Source organism: Ambystoma mexicanum, chromosome 11 (assembly GCF_040938575.1).
Source record: "Ambystoma mexicanum isolate Mex_15411 chromosome 11, UKY_AmexF1_1, whole genome shotgun sequence".
NCBI lineage: Eukaryota > Metazoa > Chordata > Amphibia > Caudata > Ambystomatidae > Ambystoma > Ambystoma mexicanum.
In genome coordinates this window covers 318,142,548-318,170,490 of record NC_090934.1, presented here as the reverse complement: position 1 = coordinate 318,170,490, position 27,943 = coordinate 318,142,548, and positions in this window count along the sequence as shown.

Sequence of the window (27,943 nt, the reverse complement as noted above, 5' to 3'; positions counted from 1 at the left end):
AGAGTGCTGCCACTAATCCCACTTCTCTGCTATCTTTTCTTTGTCCAAGGCTGTACCCCACCACCAGCTTACATGCCTGAAGGCATACAGTAGCCTTCATTCCGGCTTTCACCCTTGGTGCCTGCAGCCTGACACCTTCCATCATGGTGGCCTTCATACCTCAGCACTGGAGTGCTGAGAACCACTGCCCTGCCCACCCTTTGATTGGTCAATCCAACCATCTTAATAACCAATCAGGAGCTGGCAGGTGAATGCTGGCCCGACACCAAGGCTCGCACAAAGGCCCCGTATGGCATGTCTGGCCCCACACTGCTTCACTCTCGTTTCCGACCTTCCAAGGAACTGGCTCTCTGCTCCATGAGGCAGAGGGGTCTGCTAACCATCACGAAGAAGGCAAGGTAAGCGTTGTTAGGGTTGTGGAGTTAGGTTTCCTTACCATATGGAGCATGGTGAAGAGCGCTGCCCCTAATCCCACTTGCCCTGCTGGCTTTTCTTTGTCTGAGGCTGTACCTCACTGCCAGTTTACATGCCAGAAGGCATATACTAGCCTCCATTCCAGCTTGCCCTCACCCTTAGGGCCTGCAGCCCAACACCTTCCATCATGGTGGCCTTGTTCCCCACAGCACTGGAGTGCTGAGAAAAAACTCCCTGCCCGCCCTCTGATCGGCCAATCCAACCATACTATTGTCTCCTATGTACTCTCTTCAAGACTAAGGTAAGGAGTTACCGCCTTGTGTCTCATGATCTATTTCTGTGTGCCTCATCTTACTGTTCTACGCACAGATTAGCTGCGAGATGCAGCCCCTCAGTCATTGAGGCGTGGCTTGTGCTCGGGCTACAATCCTTCCCTCCTTTGCATTCCAAATTGCATACTCATATGCGTTCTTGCAACTGACAGATTTGTCCATACCATTTTATCCACAAACTGATACAGCCCTATATCATGAGGTGTGGCTGTGTTTGACTATGCACTACCCTAACTTTGACCTTCATGTGCTGTGTGCATAATGTAGCCCCCTGCATCATGAGGTGTGGCTGTGTTTGACTATGCACTACCCCAACATTGACCTTCATGTGCTGTATACCTAATGTAGCACCCCCACACCATGAGGTGTGGCTGTGTTGGACTATGCACTACCCTAACTTTGACCTTCTTGTGCTGTACACCAAATGTAGCTCCCCTCACCATGAGGTGTGGCTGTGTTGGACTATGCACAACCCTAACTTTGACCTTCATGTGCTGTATGCCTAATGTAGCCCCGCACCATGAGGTGTGGCTGTGTTGGTCTATGTAATGTAACCTACCTGTTTTGACCTGGAAGCCTTGTGCTGCATGATATGCCTATTCTATGCAATGCAATGTAACCTACCAGATTTGGTCTGGCAGTGTTGCACTGCATCACCTGCCTATTCTATGCAACGCAACCCACCAGATTTGACCTGGTGGCCTTGCACTACATCACCTGCCTATTCAATGCAATGTAACATACCTAATTTGACCTGGCAGCCTTGCGCTGGATCACATGCGTATTCAATGCAATGTAATCTACAAGATTTGACCTGGCAGCCTTGCGCTGCATCACTTGCACACTATCTTCAATGTTACTTACCTGATTCGACCTGGCAGCCTTGCGCTGCATCACCGCCTATTCTATGCAATGTTACCTACCTGACTTGACCTGGCAACCTTGCGCTGCATCATCTGCCTATTCTATGTAACTTACCTGATATCAAGCACCATGCACTTTCTGTAACTAGTGCCTAGATGCCTGAGGGCTTTGTGTGCTGAAATAAATGCAAAATAAATAAATAAATAAAACATATAGTGAACTCCCCATGTTGAATTGGATGTTGGGGAAAGGGCTCTAAAGGATTCAAAGTGATTGTATGTGCATGTAGATCACTGCAAACGTGTAAAAACAAGCACTGGCAAAATCAAGAGTTTTGGCAGTACTTAAAGGAACTGCTTCCATTGCACAGACCTCCTCTTAGGTGCCAGACATAGAGACTGTGGAGAAAGCTTGCCTGCCAATAGTTGACCATGGTCAACAGTGGTTGCTAACATGGTCAGCGATGGTCGGCTAAGAACAGTAATATTGGCCATAGTCAATCATAAACAGAAATGGACGACCAGTGTTCAGCGATGTCAAAGATGGTTGACAATATCAGCAGAATTCAATTGCATCTGTTGATGCTTAGCAATGGTAGACTGTGGTTGGCAATGGAGCCAGCAGAGTGCATGCTGACTGTCTGACCCTAAAAATCGACACCGATTTGAACAATACTAAACAGGCTAGCTCAAAAATGGCTGTTGATCAAGACAAATGGCAAGAAAGCCAACCAACACCCAGGATCTCTCTCTGTCTAGAATGTGCCAACTCTCATCTCTACACACTTCCCTATTCCTTGTCCCACTCCATTCCTGCTCACCTTACCACCCTTCCCCCCTACTACCCACAGTCACCTTGCGACCAAAGTTAGCCCTGCACCAGATAACACACTGCTCATAACTCTTAGCCCTCCTAAGTATGATAACACTACCACTAATACTAACCAGCCCATACCACCAGGCTACCAGCTAGCATCCAACCCGGACCTTCCCACCCGCAACAATAGACTAGGCTCGAGACTCCACTCCATACCCAGCAAGTTGCCCGCCACACCAACAATTAAGGAAACCAACAAGAAAGATACCAACACTATCACTTGTATGTCACCCTGCTGTAATTGCCGACATCATCCTCTCAGCAGATCTCGACCTCCTTGCTATTACAGAAACATTGCTACATGAGGCAGCCGGACCTTATCTAACCCTTGCCGTTCCTAACAACTACTCCATCCACAGAGTGGATAGAGTTAATGCTCGCGGGGGAGGTGTAGCATTCATTTTCAAATCCTCACTGAACCTCAGATCCATCGCCTCCCCTCCACTTGATTCATGTGAGCACCTCTCTATCAAAATACAAACCACCCCTAAGAGCTCAATCAACATGCAACTTATATACAGAGCCCCAGTCCCCACAGGCACATTCGAGGAAGATATCACCTCATTAATAGCCGAGAATTCCAAGCCTTCCTCAAAAAACATAATTCTAGGAGATTTCAACCTTGGTTACAACGACCCTAATGACACGCACGCATCATCCCTCACCAACGCCCTAGCAGAACACAACTATACCCAAATCAACACACTACCAACACATCAGAAAGGCAGAACCATCGACTGGGTCACAGCCCACAATTGCAACATCACTTGCAAAACACTCCAACCCCACGTATGGACAGACCATTTCCTTATACCGTTCGACATCAGCATTAACAATCCCAATCCCAAACAATCCCCGCTCGCACCTGCCTGTCTAACCAGAAATAAGCGCAGCATCACAGCAGATACCCTCACACCACTGGTTCTCCCCCTCCAACCACTGCTGACCATAGCCTCCTAGTCAGCAATGACTCCATGTCGAACGCCATTGACACTGTGGGCCCTCTCAAGTCATGTAAAGGCAAACCTAGAACGCATCTGAATTCTTGGTTCACACCTGAACTCAAAATACTCAGAAAACAGAAAGCCAAGCTGGAAACCCTATGGAAAACCACCCCCTCAGCCGAAAACAAAACAAATCTGATGACCATCTCCTCCCACTACAAAAAAGAGATAATCCGTACTAAGAAGGAAGCCTACAATGTGAGAATTGATAAGGCAGGATCCTCTACTAAAATACCTCTTCACCATCTTGAAGGAATTAGAAAACCCCAACCCACCTACAGACACTTGCGTAAAAGACAAACCCTGGTGCACCGGCATCCAAAATGCCCTTGCCAACAAAATCTCTGGCCTCCAAACTAAAATTAAGGCCAAACGACTACAAATATCCAATAGCAACTCCTCTACCCCTAGCATATCAACCCCTACTAATACCTCTGCTGGTTTCACATTCAAACAGGTCACCATACCGGGAGTCCAAAAGATCATAGCATCTCTCAAACCTTCGAACTGCAAAGGGGATAGCTGTCCTGCCCAGATCATCAAAGATGCTGCAAGAGACCTCTCTCCCTTCTTCTCATAAACCTTTCCTTCTCCACTAACTCTATACCTGCCAATCTGAAACAATCATGGGTTATCCCCCTTCTCAAAAAACAATCTTTAGACCCAGCCATTCCCACAAATGATCATCACGGTCCCTTTCCTGCTAAAAATCCTCGACAGAGTTGCATACTTACAAATTCAGGAATACCTAGAATCCAATCAACTACTAGGGCTACGTCAATCTGGCTTTCGACCTCAACATGGTACCGAAACGGCCCTTGTTGACCTCAAAAGTCAGATTGATGACATCAAAGACAAAGAAAAAGTGGCCATACTACTCCTGCTTGACCTCTCAGCAGCTTTCGACCTGGTCGATCATAAAATATTATGCAACCACCTCTCATCTGCCGCCCATTTCTCACCTTCAGCTGTCAGCTGGATACAATCTTTCTTAGCCAACAGAACTATGAGAGTCTTTTCACTGGCAGCTGCAGCAGACCCCATCCCCATCACCTGTGGCGTCCCGCAAGGATCTTGTGTCTCCCCCACCTTCTACAATATTTTTACAAAACCCCTCTTTGACAAATTGGACCATCTGGGTGTCACCTACACTAACTATGCAGACGACACCCAGATACTCCTCACCATCTCTGGCAACTACCTAGCTGACGTCACGAGGATCAACAACATTTTCTCCATCATTCAGGCATGGATGGCCACACATGGCCTCTGCCTGAATGATGAGAAGACGGAACTTCTCCTGGTCGGCTCTCCTAATAATCTACAGAAACTCAGTCCTGCTCATTCCAACATCACCATTGATGGCAACACTATCCCCGTTGCCAAACACGTCAAAACCTTAGGCTTCTAACATGACGCCTACGCCAACCTTTCAAAACAAGTCAACATGACCGCCTCTACTACCGCCTACACCGGGAAACTAATCAGAGCTTGCAGACCTTTTCTATCCACGAGTAGCTGCCTCACATTGGTGAGAGCGCTTAAACAATCTCAGCTTGACTACTGTAACAGCCTTTAACTAGGGGCTAACCAAGCCATAATCAATAAACTCCAAGTTCTCCAAAACAACGCGCTGCACGCAGCATTAAACATCCCTAGGAGAGAGCACATCGCCCCCATCAGAATCTCCTGCAAATGGCTTTCCATTCAACAAAAAATCGACTTAAAAACTCTTTGCCTCACATACAAAGCCCTAAACTACCTTGCCCCCCTCTATCTTACCAACAAACTCTCCTTGAAACCTAACACCAGAATCACCAGATCTGCCAACACTCTCTGCCTCATGGTGCCTAGAATCTCCTCCAAAATAGCTGGTGGCTCAAGCTTCTCGGTCCTCGCCCCGCAACTTTGGAACCCCCTATCGCTGAACATCAAGTCTGCCCCCTCATTCCATATGTTCAGGAAGCTAGTCATTGGTTGGTTACTGGACAAACAATACATTAATCCCCAGCCCGACCAAGACCACGCATACTGTATATACTGTACATACTATTCAAATGTTCCAATTGTTTACCCTAATTACACTGAATGTTTATATTGTATATTACCTCCACATATTGTATAACTGTAAAATCTACATATACTGTGCCCTCTGTAACTTGTCTGTAAGCACCCTTTTACTCCAGGGTCTGGTGCGCTATATAAATAAAATAAACAAACAAACACAGTTATTTCAACTCCATATAGGTGTTGCTATATCAATGCCTAAATGAGTCACATGAAAGCCTCAGTTGATTCATCCTTGAATATATTACAGTGAAACCCTGGGTTTGGAGGTGGGCAAGGCCAGTTACAGTCTGCCAGTCCAAGCCCATTGTAGGACTGAGCCAATCAAGTGCCTTTGCAAGGCTCAGTGCTGTTACCATCTCCTTCAGACCCTAAATGCAAGCCTTATCCCAAATATCAACCAAGGGCCAGAAGCCAGGACATGTGTAGACTTGAAATCTGCTGCTGCAAAAAGAAAAGGACCAGAAAACCAGCCTTCTCTGCCTATGGCCCAAAACTATGGAACCTCCTCTCCGTCAGGATCAGACTCACCCCCACGCTCCTACAATTCAGAAAATAACTCAAGACATACCTCTTCAAGGAGTCTCTCCTCCTCAACACCTAGGCCATCACGGCGCCCCTGGCGCCACCTGACTCACTACATGCTGCCGGCCCCTCTCCTCCCTACCAGCCAGTACAGCTGTACCCCTCCTCTATGCTCCTCTGTATCCTACCCCCTGATGTATGTCTGTTCGGTTGTTACCTCTGAAAAGCGCTGTTATGCATCTGCTCTGCTGCTTCCCAAAGCTAGGTCCACACTCAATAAATACCATAATAATGATGATAATAATATTACAAGGGCCTTCACCCAGCCTTTTATTTAAGGGAGATCTGTGTCATTCTGATCTGGAGCCCACACTTACTCTTAAAAAAAGGAAAACCAATGATGGCTGTGGCGGAAATAGATAAGGGGCATGTTCCCTTTATTTTCTATAAACTCCAGGCAAGAGCCGGAATGCGGGAGCAGGGAGCGCCGGCAGCTAGCAGGTAAACTGGGAAAGCAGGGAAAGGGGGAGGCTAGGTGATGGGGTGTGGGGGCAGCTCAGAACAGCAGCAAGGCCAAGAAATGGTGGGCACGTGGGGTAGAAAAACAAATACACTAAATTGCTCTGTCCGAGTAAGCTTAACATTGCTAAATTCCAAGAAGACTTAGAGCCCAATTCATGGACATTCAGCGCGGAGCAAAGTGACTTTGCACTGCCAACAAACAAGGTCCATCTGGCCTAATTCACTGATTCACTGGGCCTAATTTTTGCAGGGCTAAATCACAGCAAAAGTACTCTTTGCACTGCATTTAATGGTTCTAATTCACAAAAAGTACTTTGCTCTGCAAAAATACACTTTGCACAGCTCTGTGAATTAGGCCCGGTGGAACGTGTTTATTGGCGGTGCAAAGTCAATTTGCTCTGCACTAAATGTTCCATGAATTAGGACCTTAATGTTATTTAAAACTGTTATAATCCTTTCTCATCAATGAGCAATAAATTCATATAATGTTTGAATAAATACATTTTGCAAAACCTGTATAGAGACATTACATAACCAAAGAAATGAACTGAGGGAAAAATAAATATTTTACAACAGGTAAGTGCCAACACAACCAACTTAGGTGAAAAAACTAAGACAATCCGAAATGATGTACATTGAGGCATTATTATGTATGAATTACAAAGAAAGGATGACACATTTGTTTACAAAGTTAGTCAATTGCTTGAACAAAGGAACAAAATGCATGAAAATCTCATTTCAATAGGCTTTTAACAAAATTGTCTGAAAATATCCACTATCAAGAGGAGATAAATCTTGGTTATTTCTGACAAGGGGGGAAATGGGGGGAACGCAAAGCGTTTCCCCCCGGGGTGGTATTGGGTGCTGCACAGACCAGAGAGCTGACCTGTGCATAGAGCGCCTCAGGGGGGACATAAAAGAGGGGCAGGGAAGGTTTGTGAGCAATCAACAGTTGGGATGAGTGTTTGTTGTGTGTCCTGGTCAACGCTCCTGAGCCTTCCCTGCTTTGGGGCCTGGTTTAGCAGCAGTGAGGTAGGGTTGTAATAGGTAGTGAGAAGTTAGCATCGGTTTAGGGGTAAGCATAGAATTAAGCACTTAGTTTGGTGATATTAATTGTAATTTTGGGAGTCCTGCATATAAAGCACCTCCCCTTACCGTGGTCAGGAGCCGCACCCCGGGCATTGTAAAAGCTGCGCTCCAACACAGGAGTGCCGGAATAGTAGCAGGTGTCTGTGGCAGCGCGGCGGCAGCAGGTCCAGTGGCCTGTCAGGTCGGTTTTTGTCCCGTTCGGTCGGGGGTGGGGGTGATTTCTTCTTTTGTGCTTTTGCACAGTAGGAGGAGTGGGACACAGGGGCTTAGGCATGCATTTCAGGCGGTTTGTACGGCAGCCTGCTCCTCACTAGGCTGCTTGACGGAAGTGTGTACGTTAGTGTGGTTCCGTCCTTTAGCCACTAGGGGGCAGTGCAGAGCCCTTAAGGGCTACACACGCCAGCTGGGGAGTTTGGTGGGCTGAGCAGCTACAGCAGTGGTTACCCTGGGGGTACATCTTTATCGTTACCCTGCAAGGAGGTAATTATCTGGGTGGGCGTATGAAAAGTGAAGAAGTATAAAAAAAAATTTAAAAGTAAAAAAAAAAAAGTTATCAATTAAAATTCTGTTGCAAGGAATTAATAGTATAGGGTGCTGGGGACCGTTCCCCTCTCCTTTTTCTGCTGGTGAAGAGCATTTCCCTGCTTAAAAGGGGAGTTCCTGCCTGTCATTTTGGTGACATTATAAGTGCTGGGGATCCACACAGGATTTCTGGTAGGGAGCCTGGTATTGCATAATACTGATTTATTTGGGACGGTATTTAGGCTTGGGTGCCTTTTTAGTTTGGGAAGGTGGCAAAGGGCAATGGTATTGATTGCAATTACCTCAATTTACAACAGATGGCAGGACAAGGATCTGGAAGTAGAGGATTGGTGGACGCCCAGGCACTGAGGTAGTCTCTGAATATTATTAGCAGGGCAACCAAACCCCCAGCTGGAAGGGGCAGTGGGGGAAGTTCTGGGGGAAAAGGACGCCAGAGAGGGTAGGCCACATCGAAGAGCAGCAGCGGATTGGGCCCTCGCCGCAGATGTGGCTTGTAGCCCGCCAGCAGGTAGGGGGCAGTATGGGACAAAGGGGCCAGAAGGAGCAGGAGGGAGGTAGCTAGGAGAGCGTCTAGGATTGGGGGACAGGTAGATGAGGGGCCAGGCAGTGGGTGGGGAGCTAAAGGTCTGGGGGAGCCTCTAGTGGAGTGGGGCCAGAGGTGGGCATGAAGCGGACTAGGGGTGAGGTTAAGGGAGGCTTGGACCCAAGAGGGGCGGCTGTGAGGAGGGGCAGAGGGGGAAAATACCTGCAAAAGAGTGCAGGTGGTAGGAGGAGGGAGTGATCCCCGTCGGTCAGTGAGGTAAAGGGATTGTACAGCATTTAAGAGTTTTGGGGGTTTTGCGTGGGTGAGATATGATGAAGAGTTTAGGGTAAGGATGGCAAAGGATAGCCAGGCAGTGTGGGGAGAGATTGACATGGATCTCTGGCTACAATGGATGGCGCCTATGAGACCAGCAACAACGTTGCATACAGCGAGCGGTTTACCTGTGCCTTACCAGCACTTTCATGGTTGCCCCACCCCAGAGGGGCCAGGGTGAGGAGGCAGTGGTCACACCTCAGCAGCATTTTGGGCTTTAAATAAGGAAGGCTGCCCGAGAACGGTGTGCAAGTTCAAGCATGAGTGCAGCAAATGCGCGGGATGGCATCCGATTACACAATGTTTCCAATCAAGGGACAAAGGGAGTGGGCTTGGAGCAGGGCAAGGACTTGGGGTGACATGCCCGCATGCCAGTTAAAGTTGCGGTTTTGGAGGAGTGGCTCAGTTTAGCTGGAAAGAGAGGGGGCAAAGAGTTTGGGGAAAGGTTTTCACATAGGTTTTTAAGCAAGTAATCAAGGTCCAAGGAGGAGTAGGATGCATTTCATAGACCAAAGTTATGGGGACAAAGTCTAGCCTAAGGGCTGGGCATTTCCAGGTGCATGGTTTTGCGCTTTAACTCTGGGATGCAGCAGGGTTTTACTTGCAGTTGGGTTATGTAGGACGGGACATTAACGGAACAATCTCAGAGGAGCGGGCAGAGAACAGGAATGTCGGAGGATGTCGAGGTCACCAGATATTAATGCAGGAACGGGGAGTGCCGTGGTGGTAGGATATAACTGAAGAGCTGGTCGGGCGGTGTTGACCTTTAAAGGGAGGGAGTTGAATGCTGTGGCAGGGCACTCAAGCTTGCCGCACGACAAGGTGAGCAGGCTTGTAGGCTGGCGTGACAGGTTGATAGCAGCCCGGAAAATAATACTGAGAGACATACCGAGGTTAAATGGGTATCTCAGCTTTGAGTGTCTGGTAGTGGCCTTGGTTCACATTTAGGTAGAAGACATGTCACGCGCTATGGCGGGAGCTCAGTACCCACATCACAAGGTGAAGTTGGCAGGTGTGGTCAGGGAGGATTGCAAGTTTGGCTAGGAAGGAAGAATCTACTGGGAAAAAAGGGGATATGTCAGAGTTTTTGTGCACGGGGGAAGGAGCAGAAGAAGAGCGGCACTTAAGGGGACAAGGGCGCAGAGATGCTACGTGAAGGGGCAGGTAATGCGGATTGGACGGCATGGATGGGGATGCTCATTTGGCCCCTGGTGCAGAGGGGTGGAACAGCAATGCGAAGGAGCTGCATGGATGGGGTGCATGTTGGCCCTTGGTGCAGTGGGGGGGAACAGCAATGAGATGGGACGGCATGGACCGGTTGCAAGGAGGGCCCCTGGTGCAGTGGGGGAAACATGATGATATGGACATAAGGTGCGGGAGGGTAGGACAAGGGAGAACAGGAGGGGAACAGGATAGCAGAGGAAGGAGGTCTAATGTGTGGAGATGTTCATTTATCAGAATGAGGTGGATAAAGTTCTGCGGATCGAAGAAGGAACAGAAAGGAAAGGGCTGTTGGGTGCTTCTCTATAGAGGTAGTAAGGATTTGTGCCCAGTGAGGATGGGATTATCTGGGAAGAAGACAGGTCTGAGAAACAAAGGGTTGGTTTTTCAGCACGAGGACGGGTCGGCAGTGTCGGCAGCACAAGTCTTGTGAGATATGAGGAGGGCTTTGGGGGCCTTGGGGAGAGAGCAGAGATTTCTGGAACTTGTGACAGTGCAGAGGGTGGGCGAAGGGTGGGCGTTTGGAAGTGGCAGAGAGAAACTCACAACAATTTTTCTTTTGCAGATGTGGCACAGAGGAGTGGTGAGTTGCTGCAAATATGGATTTGTGGACTGTCAATTGTAAAATGGGCAGGGAAAGAGGCTTAAAAAAGGATTTTTGGAACAGAACTGATTTGCAGCTACAACATTGCCTTATTAAGATGGTCAGGGATAGGGGGGCTTAGGTGGGACCAACTGCTGCCCATGTTAGCGGGATTGAGGGAGCACCATCGCGTTCCAGAGGGGATAACTGTACACGCAGGGGAGAATTACTTTGTTAGAGACTCAGGAGTATCATTGTTAGTAAGATGAAAAGGGACCTTAGCTGGTTACGAGAGATATGGCCCAGGGCTAGATTGGTTTGGAGAAAGTTATTGCGGAGGAGAGTTTGGAGGGGTGGAGTGAATGAAGGGGCAGTGGAAAGGTCAAGGAAGAAGATTAGACAGGGAGATGGGGAAGTTTTGTAGTGCGGTGGGGGTGCAAGTGCTGGAGCATAAGGAAATAATTTATGAGGATTTTTCAGTTTTTCAGGAGGACGTCGTGCATCTCTCGATACACAGAAATAATGATTACCTAGTGGATGCTACATGGGCAGTGCAAGACATAATAAAAGTTGGGAATAGAAGAAAACCTATGTTAGGGGTGTGGGGCATAAAGAACACCTCAGAGGAGGGTTTTTCTGGTGCCGGGTACATGGCCCTTTGGAGGAGGGGTGGGGGAAGCACAATGGGGTACTAGCACGGTAAAGGAAGGGGGTGGTGCTGTTTACATGAACGGGCTAGCCCGGGGTACAAAGAGGGGGAACAGGTAGGAACGGAGCAAGGGATAGGAAGGGAGGAATTTGAAATGCTATAATTATTTAATTGTGGGGGGATGGAAATGTTTGATTTATTTCATTGTTTGGCAATTTGTTAAAACGGGTATGTTAGTCTGTAAGGCCAGAGAGCCAGTTTAGCGTTTCTTTGTGAGCTGTGACCTGTCACATTAAAGTGACCTTTTCCACTTAAAAGGTTGTCTGGGTATTCTTGTGCAGTAAGCACAAAATTGTATTAATTGGGTAAGGCATGGAACATGTTATTGAAAGTAACAAAAAACTGGAGCCTATTGTCCTTCACTAAAAGATTGAGATGTGTACTTAGAGACCGCAAAAGCTAAAGCATATTGTCCAGGACAATCTGCATTTCATGCTGTTTCGGCTCTATTCTAATCGTGTCAAATTACTTCTGGTGTGCGTATGGTATATATCATTATACTTAGGGTTGTGAAATCCTGTTAAGTGGTTTTGTAGAATACTAATGTGGTAATTCTCTTCACACAGAAATTAGGTCATTGCTTTCCAGCAAATCAAATTTACAATTCAAAATCCATTTAAAGGTAGAGTATCCGTCATGCCATGATGTCGCGTCCACGGATTGACCACAGTAAACAGGGACAATTACTGAAGGATTCCTTTCGTGTGTAGTGCCATCTGATAGACCAGGCCCCCTCGCCCAGGTGCAAAAAATCTGTAATTCGGGAGTAAGCTTCACCTGTTTATCTGTATATCCTCCAGCTCATCTGCGATAGACAACATTTTGAACTCAACTTGTGCCACCAGAGGTGAACTATAGGGTACCTTGGCATCAGCAATAACTATATACGCTACCTTTCTTTGCATCCATCACTTTTATAATGTCAATGTTTTCAGCATGATTACCATGCTGAGTTTACTAAGTACAATTCACTGCTCAAAGTATGTTCATGTCTAATGTCAGAATATTAAGAGGATCATGTCATAATACAAAAACGCACGCTCTCCTCATTAGTAACAACTGTATGCACAGTAAATCATTGCAGAAATGGGTGGGCCAAGGACTCCATTTCCTCAACATATAATCTGCACAGCCATTCACGTCCTTATCCCCCGCAGGACCCCAAAACCGTCTAATGGGGAATAAGCTTAGGAGCTCATGTTCTCCAAATGTGGAATTTGGGGGCGGGGAGACATTATTCGTTGACGTACACGTAGGCAGCTCCCTGCCGCCAGAATAGAGGAATTTGCATGGTAGAGTACATACACATATTTACGCCACCTTTTGCACTGCACATTTGCAGTCCGCTGTGCAGGGTGAGTAAAGGCTGCCAAGCAGCATTTACCTTTGTGACCGGCTTGCAATGCTTGCATGGTCCCTTGCTCTCTAAGCACGGTGAGCAAGAGGTCGACATCTAGATTACCCCAGGCATTTTAGTGCTGGACTGCCCATGTGGGCGGGACAAAGACTGATATGCAAATGTATATTTCCCATCTGTGAAAGGTGCAGTGAGCAAAAAGCGTGTGCTGCAAACTCTCATCTCAGAACAGGTTATCATGCCATGTTCTTTCTGGAGAGGAGCGCCTGCTACCTTTTTTGAAATATTTGAAATGAACATGGGGTTGGTCACCCTGAGTTACATGGGGGCAACCAGACGTGGACTCCCTGCTCACTGTGCTCAGAGAGACAAAGCTTCACCTCACTGATGAGGCCCAACAAGGCTGAAACACGTGTATGTGGTTGTTTTTGGTACTCTTGTTCAGAGAGGAATTGCCATAGCATTTCGGTGCTGGACTGCCCATGTGGGCGGGACAAAGACTGATATGCAAATGGATATTTCCCATCTGTGAAAGGTACAGTGAGCAAAAAGCGTGTGCTGCAAACTCTCGTCTCAGAACAGGTTATCATGCCATGTTCTTTCTGGAGAGGAGCGCCTGCTAACTTTTTTGAAATATTTTAAAGGGACTTGGGGTTGTGTGGGATGTTTTTATCCACGCATCCAAGCCCTACCTCAAAACTGTGCAGTACTGACATGGAAAACATCATGATGGCCAGAGCTTCCCAGAAAATGCACAGGGAAATGCATGAAGAATAGGCTGCCACTCATTTTTGCCGATGTTATGGGCACAGAAGGACACTGCCTAAAACCACCATTGGACTAGCCACACAGTAGTCTGAAACCATTGGGAGTGGCAATGCTGATTGCCAAAAGCAAACCCATAACTGTTGGGAATTCATTTTCTTAAATCCCAAAAAGGGGTGCAGTACCAGTACTCACCACTATCCAAAAGCCGGCGTTTTAAAACAACACCAGATTTTACTTTTTGTATAAAACTGAATAAATGAACCCAAAACATGCCACAGAAAGACTTACTGAGAGGTGGATCCAATGTAAAGTTATATTCTGAAGTGACTTGAAGGTTTATAACAAGACTGGCTGAGCTGTAGATTTCAGCAGTTTAAGTAAATTTGGACTGAAAGACACTAACAATCTAAATGTTTAAAAGAAATGAGTGACCTACTTTGAGTGTCACATAGGTTGCAATTGTTTAAATGTCATAGTTTTAAACTTAAAATCAGCATTCTAGCTGCATATGTAAACATTGTCTTGACTTAAACTGGGTAACAAAAAGTGACATTGTATCTGAAACCTGGCTTAAGGAACTGAATTCTGCCCACCAGCTACCCCGGACAGGAGATGAAACTTGAGTCACAGCTGTGTTCGCAGGCCTATCTGCCTTTTGCTGGCCACACTAAGGATATGCCATCTCTCTGATAATTGAATTAAGGGGAGCCCCCACAGAATACAGGAGCTCTGAACAATGCAACCCCCTTCACCCAGGCAGATGGTTTATTGCAGATGTCGTAAATGTAGCTTCCTCCTGGAAGGGAAGGGGAGGAGCACTGCCTGTGAGAGCAAGCTGGCTTGGCAGAACTGGAAAAACCAGAAATTCAACCTTGTGCTGGGGGGAAACCACACCCCTTTGGGGCCAGAACATAACTCTAAAAAGATGAATAACTCATAGTACGGACATGTGAAAATTTTATAAATGATATCATAATTCTTGTGATTTTTCTGCCCACATTTTAAGAGGTTTTTAGAACCGGTGGCATGTTCAGGGGGGTTTTAGCGGAAAAGAGGATATTACTCAAAATGTGTGCATGTGAAAAATCTGACACTTCATCAACTAATGTCCATACTCCTTGCGCACATGTGTGTAAATTTGGGGTAATGTCCGGTATTGCAAACCAGTTAAAAAGTGCAAAATATTGCCATTTCTGAATGCAAGCCCCCAGGAAGAGCAGAGTTTGAACAGGGGATACCTCCTGTAAGAGGATTCAATTCAGCACTACAGCCAAGTCAACGCCTAGTCTAGAATACTGAATGAAAACCCTTATTGATATATCTTTATGTCCAGTTCATGCGTTCTGGATGACTACCCCTATATAACACCCCTCTCTTGGAATCCTCCTGACCCCACTGAGCCAAGAAGTAGTTCTGTTTTGCAAGTTAAAAGGTTTATTTGATAATTTAGCAATATATATCTATCACACCTTATAATAAATTAATAATTAAATATCACACTTAATCTGATATGATAAAGATTAACAACGGAGAATCTGGCACTAGCACACTTCTTTATAATCACTAAGGAGTTGACATGAAATGAATAAGGTAGCACACTGGTAAATAGGGACAGAAGAATAATGTGATAGAGAATGCTTTATAGAGTTCAAATGGATGCGATGTTGAATGAAAGGCAATACAGAAAATAATCAATATGATTTCAGCAAAAGACAATGTAATCACTTTCTTGGACAATTCACCCCCCCCTTTTATGCAATGCAAGGAAATGGAGGGAAGCACACAGTTCTCAGAAATGCAATCAAATGTGATTCAGTTCACCCAGCAACTTAGACTACAGAAGTTGAAAACACAGGCAAAATGCTTTTAAATGTGCTGGAAATGAAGAAAAAAAATATGCTAAAATGCTTTTAATTCCCTTTAGAGGTTCAGGGTGAGTGAAATCAAGTTAATATTAGCTCAGGCTCACTCTAGCAGTGATGCAGGGATAGTTTTTATGAGGCAAACGATTTTTTTTCAGAGGAAAGCAAAAGCAGCTATCTTTTTGCAAGTGGAGAAATTTTCAAATCGCGGCAAAATTCGCGGATGCGTCTGGCGCGATTACAGAGGAACTACAAGGACTATCACTATCGTTTTGGGGTCCTAGGAAAGCCTAGGATCTCAGCTTCCAGATGAAAGTTACTGCAAGTCTCTAGCACAAACGGTCACGGAGATATGAGCGATTAAATAAAGGTCGTTTTTCAGATTTTAAATTTTAAAGTTCAAAAAGACAAGTGCAGCTTGCAACTAGAAAATGACAGGTGACAGCTTTACAAATGACAGGTGACAGTTAGGAGACAGTTCTACTTAGATTAAACTAGATTGAATTATATTATTTTAACTAGGAGATTGGTTCTGCACAGTTTTCTAGGTACTCACACTATATTCTTGAGCGAGATGGGCCTCGCCACGGATCTGGTCAGGTTTTAGACTGAACTCTGGTCTGGCCTCTTCACAGTGATCTGGGTCAGCTCTCTCTGGTTCTCTGGTCTGGGTCTCTAGTTCTGGATAGATTGAAGTCTCTAGTTTGGCTCTCTGGAGGTTTGATGGAGGTAAAGTATGGATTTTCCCGGCAGAGCTTCCAGCTGCAAATGGATTTGAAAGTCCCTATCTGTCCTGTCTGTCTGCTTTTATGTGTTTAGAATGTGGGTGTGTTCTAGCATCACTGACCCTACCTCTCTCTCAGCTTCTAATTGGTCAAACTTCCATTTCTCACTTGATTGGGGGAGCTAAATTGTGTCAGAGTGATGTCATTTTATGGCTTGCAGAGAGTCCACTCCTCCTGTCAACTTACACACAAATCTAGATTTGAAACAAATACATATTTGCAGAGGTACATATTGTTTTAAAATCATATGCACCCATCATGCATTACAGGAGGTATCTCCTGTTCAAACTCTGCTCTTCCTGGGAGCTTGCATTCAGAAATGGCACATATTTCACTTTTTAACTGATTTTGCAATTCCGGACATTGACCCAAATTTACACACATGTGCGCAAGGAGTATGGACATTAGTTGATGAAGTGTCAGATTTTTCACATGCACACATTTTGAGTAATATCCTCTTTTCCGCTAAAACCCCCCTGAACATGCCACTGGTTCGAAAAACCTCTTAAAATGTGGGCAGAAAAATCACAAGAATTATGGTATCATTTATACAATTTTCACATGTCCGCTCTATGAGTTATTCATCTTTTTCTAAAACCATATTCTGGCTATAGATGGGTGTCTTTTCATGTCACATGGTACAGAAACCAGTCTTTCCAGTTTCTGCCAAGCTCAGAGACCCTGCCCCTCCCAGCTTCTGCCAAGAGGAAGCTCCATTTACGACTCCCGCCAATAAAACATTTGCCTGAGTCAGGACAGGGCTTTGTTCAATTTCCTGCAGAGCCCAGGTAATTCAATCAGGGAAGTGTCATATCCCTTTTGGTGTGAGCAGCAAAAGGGCAGCTAGGCCTGGGAACACAGCTGTGACTCAAGTTTCACTCCTGATGGGGGTAGTTGCCAGGCAGAATTCAGTTCCTTAAGCCAAGTTTCAGATAAAATGTCACTTTTTGTTCCCCAGTTCCTGCATTCAAATAAAACTAAACATTTTTACATATGCAGCTAGAATGCTGATTCTAAGTTTAAAACTATGACATTTAAACAATTGCAACCTATGTGACACTCAAAGTAGGTCACTCATTTCTTTTAAACATTTAGATTTGTAGTGTCTTTCAGTGCAAATTTACTTAAATTGCTGAAATCCACAGCTCAACCAGTCTTGTTATAAACCTTCAAGTCACTTCAGAATATAACTTTACATTGGATCCACCTCTTAGTAAGTCTTTCTTTGGCTTGCTTTGGGTTCATTTATTCAGTTTTCTACAAAATCTGGTGGTTTTAAAACGCCGGCTTTTGGATAGTGGTGAGTACTGGTACTGCACCCCTTTTTGGGATTTAAGAAAATTAATTCCCAACAGTTATGGGTTTGCTTTTGGCAATCAGCATTGCAATTCCCAATGGTTTCAGACTACTGTGTGGGTAGTCCAATGGTGGTTTTAGGCAGTGTCCTTCTGTGCCCATAACATCGGCAAAAAGGAGTGGCAGCCTATTCTTCATGCATTTCCCTGTGCATTTTCTGGGAAGCTCTGGCCATCATGATGTTTTCCATGTCAGTACTGCACAGTTTTGAGGTATGGCTCGGATGCATGGGTAAATACATCCCACAAGCCCCCCTTCTTGCGGTGGCCATCTGATCCTTCACTGGTGGGACCCGCAAGATCTGGGATGTTTTTCTCATCTTCTTCCGGTAGATGGCACAGTTCAGCATCTTTTCCTCCATCCGGTACTGATCGATCGGTTCTCCTCGCCGGTCCTGATGGGACAATTGGGCGGTACCCCGAGCCCGTTGCGTCTCAGCTCCCGGTCTCCGGATCGTCCTCCTTGGCCCGTCTCAAGGTTTTCTTTCTCCTAGGACGACAAAGGAAGAGCGGCAATACCTATTCATAGACGTTTTTCCACCACTGTTGAGATAGTGGGGCAGCATATGCATTTCATCATAACGAAACATTACATTCTTATTTTGAAAAAAAAAACAGTATAACTAAGAGACAGTTTCATGCAAATCACAATATTTTAGAGACTAGATGTGGTATGTTTTAGGATTGGAACTGAATTAGTCTGAGACAGTACCCTCTAGGATTCCAGAGGATTCCTCCAGTTGTTGCAGAGTGTGCCTGGGATGGCAACATTTCAACTGGTTTATGTGGACCCACTTGTCTTCCCCCGCTGCCAAAGGACCTTTGGGGATGTGGATTTTGTAGGCCACAGGAGAGATCTTGTCGATGATCTCAAAGGGTCCCTTCCACGTAGGCAAAAATTTGCGATGCTTTGCCTGGTTTCTTTGGAAGTTGTATAGATAGACCCGGTCTCCCACCTGATATTCCTTCCTGGAAGTTTTCAGGTCATAATGGGTCTTCATGCTATCAGCCGATCTTTCTAGATTCCGCTGAGCATAAGCAAAAGCATGTTGAAGGTGTTTCCTTAAATTCGCCACATACTCATGAGTAGTGGAGGCATTTATCAGTGTCTGCTCTTGGGTCCTGTAGAGCAAATGCTGCGGAAGCACCATCTTGCGCCCAGTCATCAACTCAAATGGTGACATTTTGGTTGCAGATGAAGGGGTAGATCTGATGGCCATTAGGACCAGAGGTAATCGGATATCCCAACTTGGCCCAGAATCTGCCACAAACTTCTTTAATATGCTCACAATTGTCCGGTTATATCTCTCTACTGCCCCAGAAGAAGCTGGCCTGTAAGCAATATGCAGCTTTCTCTTGACCCCCAGTATCTCCCACATCTTTGTCATTACTTCACTGGTGAAGTGGCTACCTCTGTCTGACTCAATCCTTTGAGGTAGACCAAAACGGGAAAAGATGTGGTTAATCATCAAGGCAGCTGCCGTTTCTGCCTTGCAGTTTGGGGCTGGGAGACATTCCACCCACTTGGTGAACAAGCATGTGACAATCAACATGTACTTATTCCCCCTAGCAGAGCGAATCACGGGGCCTACAAAGTCGATTTGTAAATCTGACCATGGCAGTGTCATCCCCCTCTTTTGGAGAGGCGCACGGTGCGGGAGGGATGATGGCTGAAATTGTGCACACACAAGACACCCCTTCAAGTATTGGTCGAGGTCCTGCCCCATGTGTGGCCAGTATGCAACCTCTCTTAAGATTTCCAATGTTGTGTGAAACCCCCTATGACCGGCAGTGGCCGCATCATGGGCGTGACTTAACATCAGGCTTCGGAATGAGGTAGGAACCACCCACTGATCGTGGCCAGCTTTGGATTTCCTTACCAACAAACCGTCTTGGATCCGGAACATTTTTGGACATTTCATCAACACTCTTAGGTCCTCTTTCCCAATGTAATCGGTATCCGTCAGGGGAAAGTTCTCAGGGTCCTCAAGGTGCTGGTAAAATTTACCAATAATTGGATCCCCCTTCTGAGCGGTAATCAAATCAGCATCAGGGGTCTCCTTACTCCATTGTACAATTGAAAGGTCGTTGTGAGCATTTGTCTGGGACCTAGTGATGGCAGTGACCTGGATTTCCCCCAACAGGGACTCAATCTCAATTAGATCCCCTTGGATGGCCCCGGTTTTGGCCAGCTGATCAGCTAAGTCATTTCCAGTTTTGTCTGGTCCCTCTACTTTGGAATGACCCTTAATCTTTTTCCAGTAGATGGTCATCCCATTCGATGTGACCAGATCATCAATGTTTTGGATCAACTTCCCATTTTTCATTTTGTTGTTAGCACATAACATGCCTCTGGTTTTCCAATTAACCAGGTGCTCCACGAACCCGTTCCGTACATAATCCGAATCTGTGATTATGACCAGTTCATGGAGTTGATGCTGGACAGCAGTGAGGATGGCCTGATGCATAGCCATCAATTCTGCCACCTGACTACTTCGGGGACCAATTTTGTATCCAGCGGAGGGTTCTGGGGACTCATTCACCCATGCATTCCCTACGCCAGCCACCAGTTCTTTCTCCCCGTTGTTGTCAACATGGTAAGAGCATCCATCCACATAGACAGTGGGCATTCCCTCACACTTGTCCTCTTCAAAGACTTTGTGTGGGGAATTAAGGTATGCCTCCGTGTTGTCCTTGATTTTTAGACTTTCGTCCTCGAGACAGTTTTCTCTGGCACAATCATGCAAGTCAGCCAGAGCTTGCGCGAGTGGACTCTTCTTGTTTTGGCCATATCTGACCTCCACAGGAAAGCCTTGCATTGACAGAATCCAGGAAGTAATTCGGGAATTACTCACATTTCCGGCCCGGATTCTGTCACTTTGGAGATATTGCAGAGGCTGGTGTGGAGTCTCCACTATGATGTGTTCCCCCTGGATAAACGGGCGGTAATTCTTCAATGCCCACACCGTTGCCAGGAGTGCCTTCTCACAATCGTTTAATTTTTCCTCCACAGAGGATAAAGTTTTGCTCGCATAGGAGATTTCTTTATTGACCTTGTCATGCTTTTGGTATAATACTGCCATCAGGCACGTATTAGAGAACCCTGTCTCCAGGAAGAACTCCTTGTTTCTGACAGGGTAAGCTAGGCAGGGCGCTTGTGAGAGGCTTCTTTTGAGTTGTCTTACTGCCTCGGATTGTTCTGGACCCCATTCCCACTTGACCCCCCCTTCAGGAGATGAATCAGGGGTCTGGTGATCTCTGCGTAGCCCTCAATGAACTTTCTGCTGTAATTAGTCAGTCCAAGGAGGCTCCTTAGTTCCCGCAGAGTTGTGGGGTCTTTCAGTTTCTGAAGTGCTTCCACTTTCTTTTCCTGGGGACAGAGGCCCTGAGGAGTAATCTCATGCCCCAAGAAATTAACACGGGTTCTACACCACTGTGCTTTCTGAAAGGAAAGTTTTGCTCCGGCGGCCCTCAACTGGGTCAGAACATAACGGATCTCCGCTATGTGTTCCTCCACAGATGAACTTTTGATGAGGACATCATCTACATAAGCCAGGTTACCCCTTGCACCCAGGTCGGGCATGGCCTTATGTAGGAAAATATTGAACTCATTACCGGAGTTAAGGTATCCGAAGGGCGTCCGGGTCCATGTATACTGCTGGCCCCAAAGGTAAAAGCCAGTTTGTATTGGTCCTCCCTGCTGACAGGCACAGTCCAGTATCCATTGGTCAGGTCTATTGCAGTGAATACCTGTGACCCCTGGATCTGGGCCAGCCCTTGGTCAATGTAGGGCAGTGGCCATCGGGAAGTATGGACCCGTTTGTTGAGCTCCCTAAGGTCAGCACAGAGTCTCCACTGGCCGTTTGGCTTCAATATTCCCAGCACCGGATTATTGAAGGTGCTGTGGACTGGACGGATTATTCCCCGGGACTCAAGGTTCTTAATTATTTCAGTAAGGGACTCCATTGATGCGAGAGACAAGCGATATTGCTTCACAAACACAGGAGTCATGCCAGGGTCCGTGGGGATTGTTGTGGTGTGGATGTCGGTGCGACCACAGTCATATGAGTCTACCACAAAGAGATCTTGGAAATCCAAGAAAACTTGTTTCAACTTTTGCTTTTGTTCCAGAGTCACACAGGCATCAGCTAGGTTGACTCTCTCTTCCACCATCTGCCTGAAGCCTGGAAAGACTTCTGGTTTGGCTATTTCAGCGGCCTCCTCCAGCTGGGTGGAGAAGTCCCTGGTCAGAGTGCTGATTTGGACTGGAGGCTTCAGGTGGGAAAGGCAGCCCTCATGGACCTGGAAAATCACCTCATCCCTCCTGAAGTCACAAGTCACATCTTCCTTACCATAGGGGCAGGAAGTGTACACCAGGAGTTCCCCCCATGCCGGGTAAAAATCCTGTCTGGTGTTGTGTTGTCATCACTGTCACTGTCAAAGCAGTCCTTGGGGATTGGCCCTAACAGTTCATTTCCAAGATCCATGGAGAAATGTCGGTCATCAACCGCCATTCCACTAATGGTGCCTGCGGCTAGAGTAATACTCTTTAAGTCGCTGTTATCCACCTCTATTGGAATGGTATCATGTTCTATGTTGACTAATGGAGTTGGGTTTACCCCCAACCCTTGCTGTTGGAGAGAAGCGTTTAGATGTATGTAAGCATCAGGGTTTTTCAACTCTTGTCCCCTTTTAACTTTCACTTCCAGGGAGAATTGTCGGGTCCTTTCTGGGATGGTGACTTCCTCTTTAATCTGAATTTCAACTGCATAAGGTAGCAATTGAGCTGACCTAAAGGCTTTTTCTGGATCATCAAAGCCCATGGGATTATCCGCTAATCGGGACCAAGTTTTGAAGTTTATTAGGTCCAAACTAATGGCAAAGCGATTGAGAATGTCACTGCCTAAGTAAAAGGCGGCAGGGACGTCTCGCACGACCCAACAATTGTGGACTATGCTCTTGTTGCCAATGGAGATTTTGAGCATACACCTGCTTGGCAGGAGATGTTTGGAATTAGGTGCTTCCAGGTCCATTTCCCATTTGTCTATCAGTTTGAAGGTGGGAATGGCTGGATCTTTTGGGAGTTGGCGAAACATGGCTTCGCTGATGAAGCTCTTACTGTTGTTCACACACACTCGAGCGAGAACAGAGTCCTTCCCATCATTTAACTGAACAGGGATGAACAACTGCTCTCCAATTTGCTGAATATCAGCCAGGCTCTGAGCTGATTTCACATCTTTCTGGACTATAGGAGTGGGAGTTTCTGATTGTGGATTAGTATAGAATTTCAGAGTGTTTCCTTCCAGCGTGGAATACCACCTTAAACTGGAAGGAAGGTTGATTTTCAGAAATAGAGAGGACCCCCCATCACCAGTCTGTTGTCCTACTGCTATTACTGTCACGTCTGGAATCTGGTTGTTCTGGAAGTGAAATTCTACTTGGTCAGATTTTTGTTCAACCATGTGGCAGGTGCCGTTTAAACTAACATGGTTAACACTCTGTTTTAATTTTTTTGGTCGGCTAGTCTGGGTCCAGAGGACCTTGTTTACGCAATCTATTAGGGGTGACAACCTTCTCAGGAGGTCATTCCCTAGTAAACAAGGGGTGCCCTCTGGGGTCACAACTATGACCGGGTGTTTCAACTTATGTCGCCCAATTTTAATGTCCAAGTCTGCCGTCCCCTCAACGGGAATTTCCTTCCCGTCAAAGTTCTGGAGTTGTCCAGGAAGAGAGGTGAGAGGAATTTGGTAATTCTCTCCCCTTCCTGCATTCAGTTCGTCAAAGGCCCTTCTGGACAGAAGGGTAGCTTGAGATCCAGTGTCCACCAGTGCCGAGATTGTACCCTGCCCCTGTACTTGTACCGGGGCATAATATCTTCCCTCCTTCTCCTCAAGGGGGCACAGATAATGCACATTTTTGGACAACTGGTGGGCTAACTTTCTGGTTTTGGACATCGCTAGCGAAGAGATTTGGGCAGAATTCTGTGGAGAGCCTTGGGAATCTGAAAGAAAAAGTTGGCAACTGGAGATCAGAGCCATTTTGGGTTCCCCTGGCTCCGGTTCTGGGCCCCCCCCCCCTTTTGGAGGCAGTCACCAGGATGGGTTTGAACCAGGGGATTTTCTTGCTGTTGGTTCTGGGATGAGATAGTGGGTGGCGGTAGCTCAGTCTCCACATCTCCCCAGTCTGGATTTGCATCCCTAGGGACCCATTTTTCTTTGGGAGGAGTTCCCCCCTCTCTGAAGGAGAAGATCCTTTTCCCAGGATCCTCTGAGGATCCCTCTCCCTCAAATTGGAAGACCTGTACCTCCTCCTCAAACTGAGTCTGTTTGGGTCTTTTGTTTCTCCTACCCCCCCTCTGCTCCTTAGGAGGCAGACTTTCAGGGGCAAGAGATTTTGTTTCCGGTTCCTGGGTTTCCAGGGGCTGTTTACAAGTGAGGAAGGAAGCTTCCTCCAAGGCTTTACACCCCCCTTCCCCTTGTGCCTCCTCCCTGGGAACCGGTGAGTTGTTGGGGTGCTGCCCCCGTCATTGTTCTGGGGCACCAGGTCCAGAGTTGGGTGTGTTCTGCGCCGGCATGCCGGTCTGAGGGTTCTGCTGAGCCCTCAGTATGTGACCCAGATCCCGCGCCATGTTTTGAACCTGGCGCTCTAACTGGGAAACCCGCTCAGGCTTATACGGGGCCCTGTTTTCTCCCCTGGGCTGATCCCGGGAAGGGTAGCTGTCCCTCCTCTGGTAATACCCCGGGTTGGGAAGATTTGGGTACCCCTCCACCCTTGGCCTCCCCTCTCCCGGATTAGGTTGTCTGGGCTCAGGGAATTGGGGAAAGAAGGATGGATGATTTTGGGGTTGGAAATTGGGTGGATACCTCGGGAAAAAGTTCTGCCCAGGATGTGGGAAGTTGGGAGGGAAGTTCCCTGGGTTAGGTGCTTGGCTGGATCCCCCCCCTTGGGCTGGAGGAGTCCACACATAACCCAGGATGGGTCGATTTCCCTTGTAACGGGGACTTACATAATCAGGAGAGCGAGGGACCCCATTTGTGGGGCTGCCTCCCTGGCTCCCTGTCTGTGACTGACCCGAGGACCTCCTGGGCCTAGCATTATTAGGTGCAGGTAGGTTTTTAGGCCCCCCCATCTCCAAATCCAAAACGGGGGTGACCTTTACCTCTGCCACCTTGGCAGCAGCAGGGGTGCTGTTGGCTTTGGGGTTTTTCTGGGCATTACTTTTGCTATCTATCGGTTTCTGCACCTCATAGATCCGGGTAGCCTGTTCAATGACCCAGTCTAAAGATCTTTTCTCGTGAAAATCCCTCACGAGCTGGGTCATGATATATTTGGGCAAGGCATGGAAAAACGTTTTTATAAATTCTCTGCTATCCGTGCGCACCCTTCTTGTGGTCTGTGCAAAAGCACGCTTTAACTCCTGCACAAATTCTTGTGGGGCCTGATCCTCCCCACATTGCAAATTGTAGGCTGCCTTGCGAGCCTCTTGAGGATTTCTGTGAACAGAAAAATGTTTCAAGATGGCCGCCTTATAGGTGGACCATCTTAAATGATTTTGGTCCTCCAGCCCCGCAAAGAAACTGGAGTATTCCGGGGAGAAGGTCCACTTTACATATTGAATACAGCTTTGGCTGTCCTTCAAATGGAAAGTCTCCATCATTTGTTCAAACAACTCTAAATGCTCCCAAACAGAATATTTAGCGTTCTTATGGTAAGGCGTGATGACGCTCCTGATCGCCTTAATCTGCTTTAAGGGGTCCTTAAGCAAGGCCCTTTTTGCCTTATTGGCCTTTTTGGTTCGGGTAACCCTTGTCCATTCGTCCTCGGACTCAGAGGCACTGCTCCCAGAGGTTCCCGTCTGTTCTTCCAGGTTTTCCCGGATTCTGCGAGCCTGGGAATGGCTGGCAGAATGTGGGGACCTGGTCTCCTGTGTCCTGCGCAGTTCAGAGGAGTCTTCAGATTCCTCCTTGCTGCCAGGATTTGATGGGTACCCCCTCCACTGACCTAACTGGGCAGAGGTTTTCAGGATGCCCTTAATGGGCCTACTCTCCTGGGGTTCCCCATTGAACTGTACTGTACTTGGGTGCCCATACCCGGATGCCCACCCCTCCATTCCTGAGTGGTACTGGCCTATGAGCCCCATACTCTTAGCTGGATAGTAATCTGCCATCCCTGTGGCCCTGTGCTCATGTGCGCCAGGGGACATGGGGGTGGTAGAGTCCAGGGACTGGGGGAGATGAAGGCCCCTGATGTTAGGGCTCCTGCGGTTATGGTCAGGAGTCTCTCTTTCCCAGCGGACCTCATCTCTATCCGCCCCTGCTCCCTGTTGCAATGCAAGAGCCTGCATTTGTGCTTTCAGTTCCTCAGTCAAGGCCTTACTAGACTCTATCAGTCTCTCCTGCATCGCTACCTGTTGTTGGAGCCTATCATTGTGTTGACAGAGGGCCTCATTTTCCCTCTGTGCTTCCTGGTTGGTCCTGGAGAACTGGGCTAGTCTTTGCTGCAGGAGGTTTACCTCCTGAGTCCCATCCCTACTGGCCTGCTCCTTTCTTGCCAGAGCATCTTCCACCCTTCTGGTGTGCTCTACCAAGTTCTGGTTTTCTTTTTGGAGGTCACCCAGCCCCTGGAGGGCCAGGTGATTTTCTTCAATTTCCTTCTTTAAGTAGCAGACTTTCTGGCCTAAAGTGTCTCTTTCCTGACTGAGAGCCTGCATCTGTGCTGCCAGGTCGTCCCTCTGCCTTTGAAGGGCACCAGCTTTCCGGCGCTCTTCATCAAACTCTGCCTGGGTATCCAGGTCTTTCAGAATCAGTTTATTGCTTTCTGCCTTTTCCCTATCTAGGTGGCCTTGCAGGGTGACTACCTGCTCAGCACATACCCTGTTGAAGTCCAGTTGTTGCTCCAGCTTTATCTGGCTTTGCAGTAGGGAGTCCAAACCTTCTTGGTGTTCCTTCTGCAAGGCCGGAAATCTGGTATCCTGTTCTGACTTTTCCTTTTGCAGCACATCCATATCCTCCTTTATTTTAGTGATGTACTGTCTGGTCTCATTTTCTGACTCCTGGCTTCTGTGCAGCCTTTGCTCAGAAGAGTCCAGATCAGATTGGGCCTTCTCTAATGCCATCTGTTGCCTTTTTGCCAGATCATGGCCTTCAGCACATTTATTCTGTATGGCTCCCATATATAGGTACAGGTATGCTGCTATCCTGGCAATCTTATTGTGTTCCTCTTTGGCTTTAGGAGCCATATATAGTTCACTCAGGGCCACATGTAAGGGACCCTGATCTCTATATATATCTGACCCTGTTTCAGTGACCTGTTGTGTGATTGCCTGCAACCACGCATCCTGGCCCTGTTCGGTCCATTCACCTCTCACAAATAGCTTATGCAAGAGGTGCTCTCTGGCTATTTTCATGTTTACTAAGGTCGTCATTCTAGAGATTGGTCTCTGTCCTGACTTACAGAAGTTTGTATTTTATTTTTGCAGAACAGAACTTTTCTTGGAGTGTCCCTTTTGAGGAATGCTTCACAGCGTAATGCAGCGTGGTGATCCGACTGGATATGTGTATCTGGTCAGCTGGCACGCTGTATTAAGCTGCACAAGTGGTATTCTAACCCAAACATCCCGGACGAGCCCCCAATTTGTAAGAGGATTCAATTCAGCACTACAGCCAAGTCAACACCTAGTCTAGAATACTGAATGAAAACCCTTATTGATATATCTTTATGTCCAGTTCATGCGTTCTGGATGACTACCCCTATATAACACCCCTCTCTTGGAATCCTCCTGACCCCACTGAGCCAAGAAGTAGTTCTGTTTTGCAAGTTAAAAGGTTTATTTGATAATTTAGCAATATATATCTATCACACCTTATAATAAATTAATAATTAAATATCACACTTAATCTGATATGATAAAGATTAACAACGGAGAATCTGGCACTAGCACACTTCTTTATAATCACTAAGGAGTTGACATGAAATGGATAAGGTAGCACACTGGTAAATAGGGACAGAAGAATAATGTGATAGAGAATGCTTTATAGAGTTCAAATGGATGCGATGTTGAATGAAAGGCAATACAGAAAATACTCAATATGATTTCAGCAAAAGACAATGTAATCACTTTCTTGGACAATTCACCCCCCCCCCCCCTTTTATGCAATGCAAGGAAATGGAGGGAAGCACACAGTTCTCAGAAATGCAATCAAATGTGATTC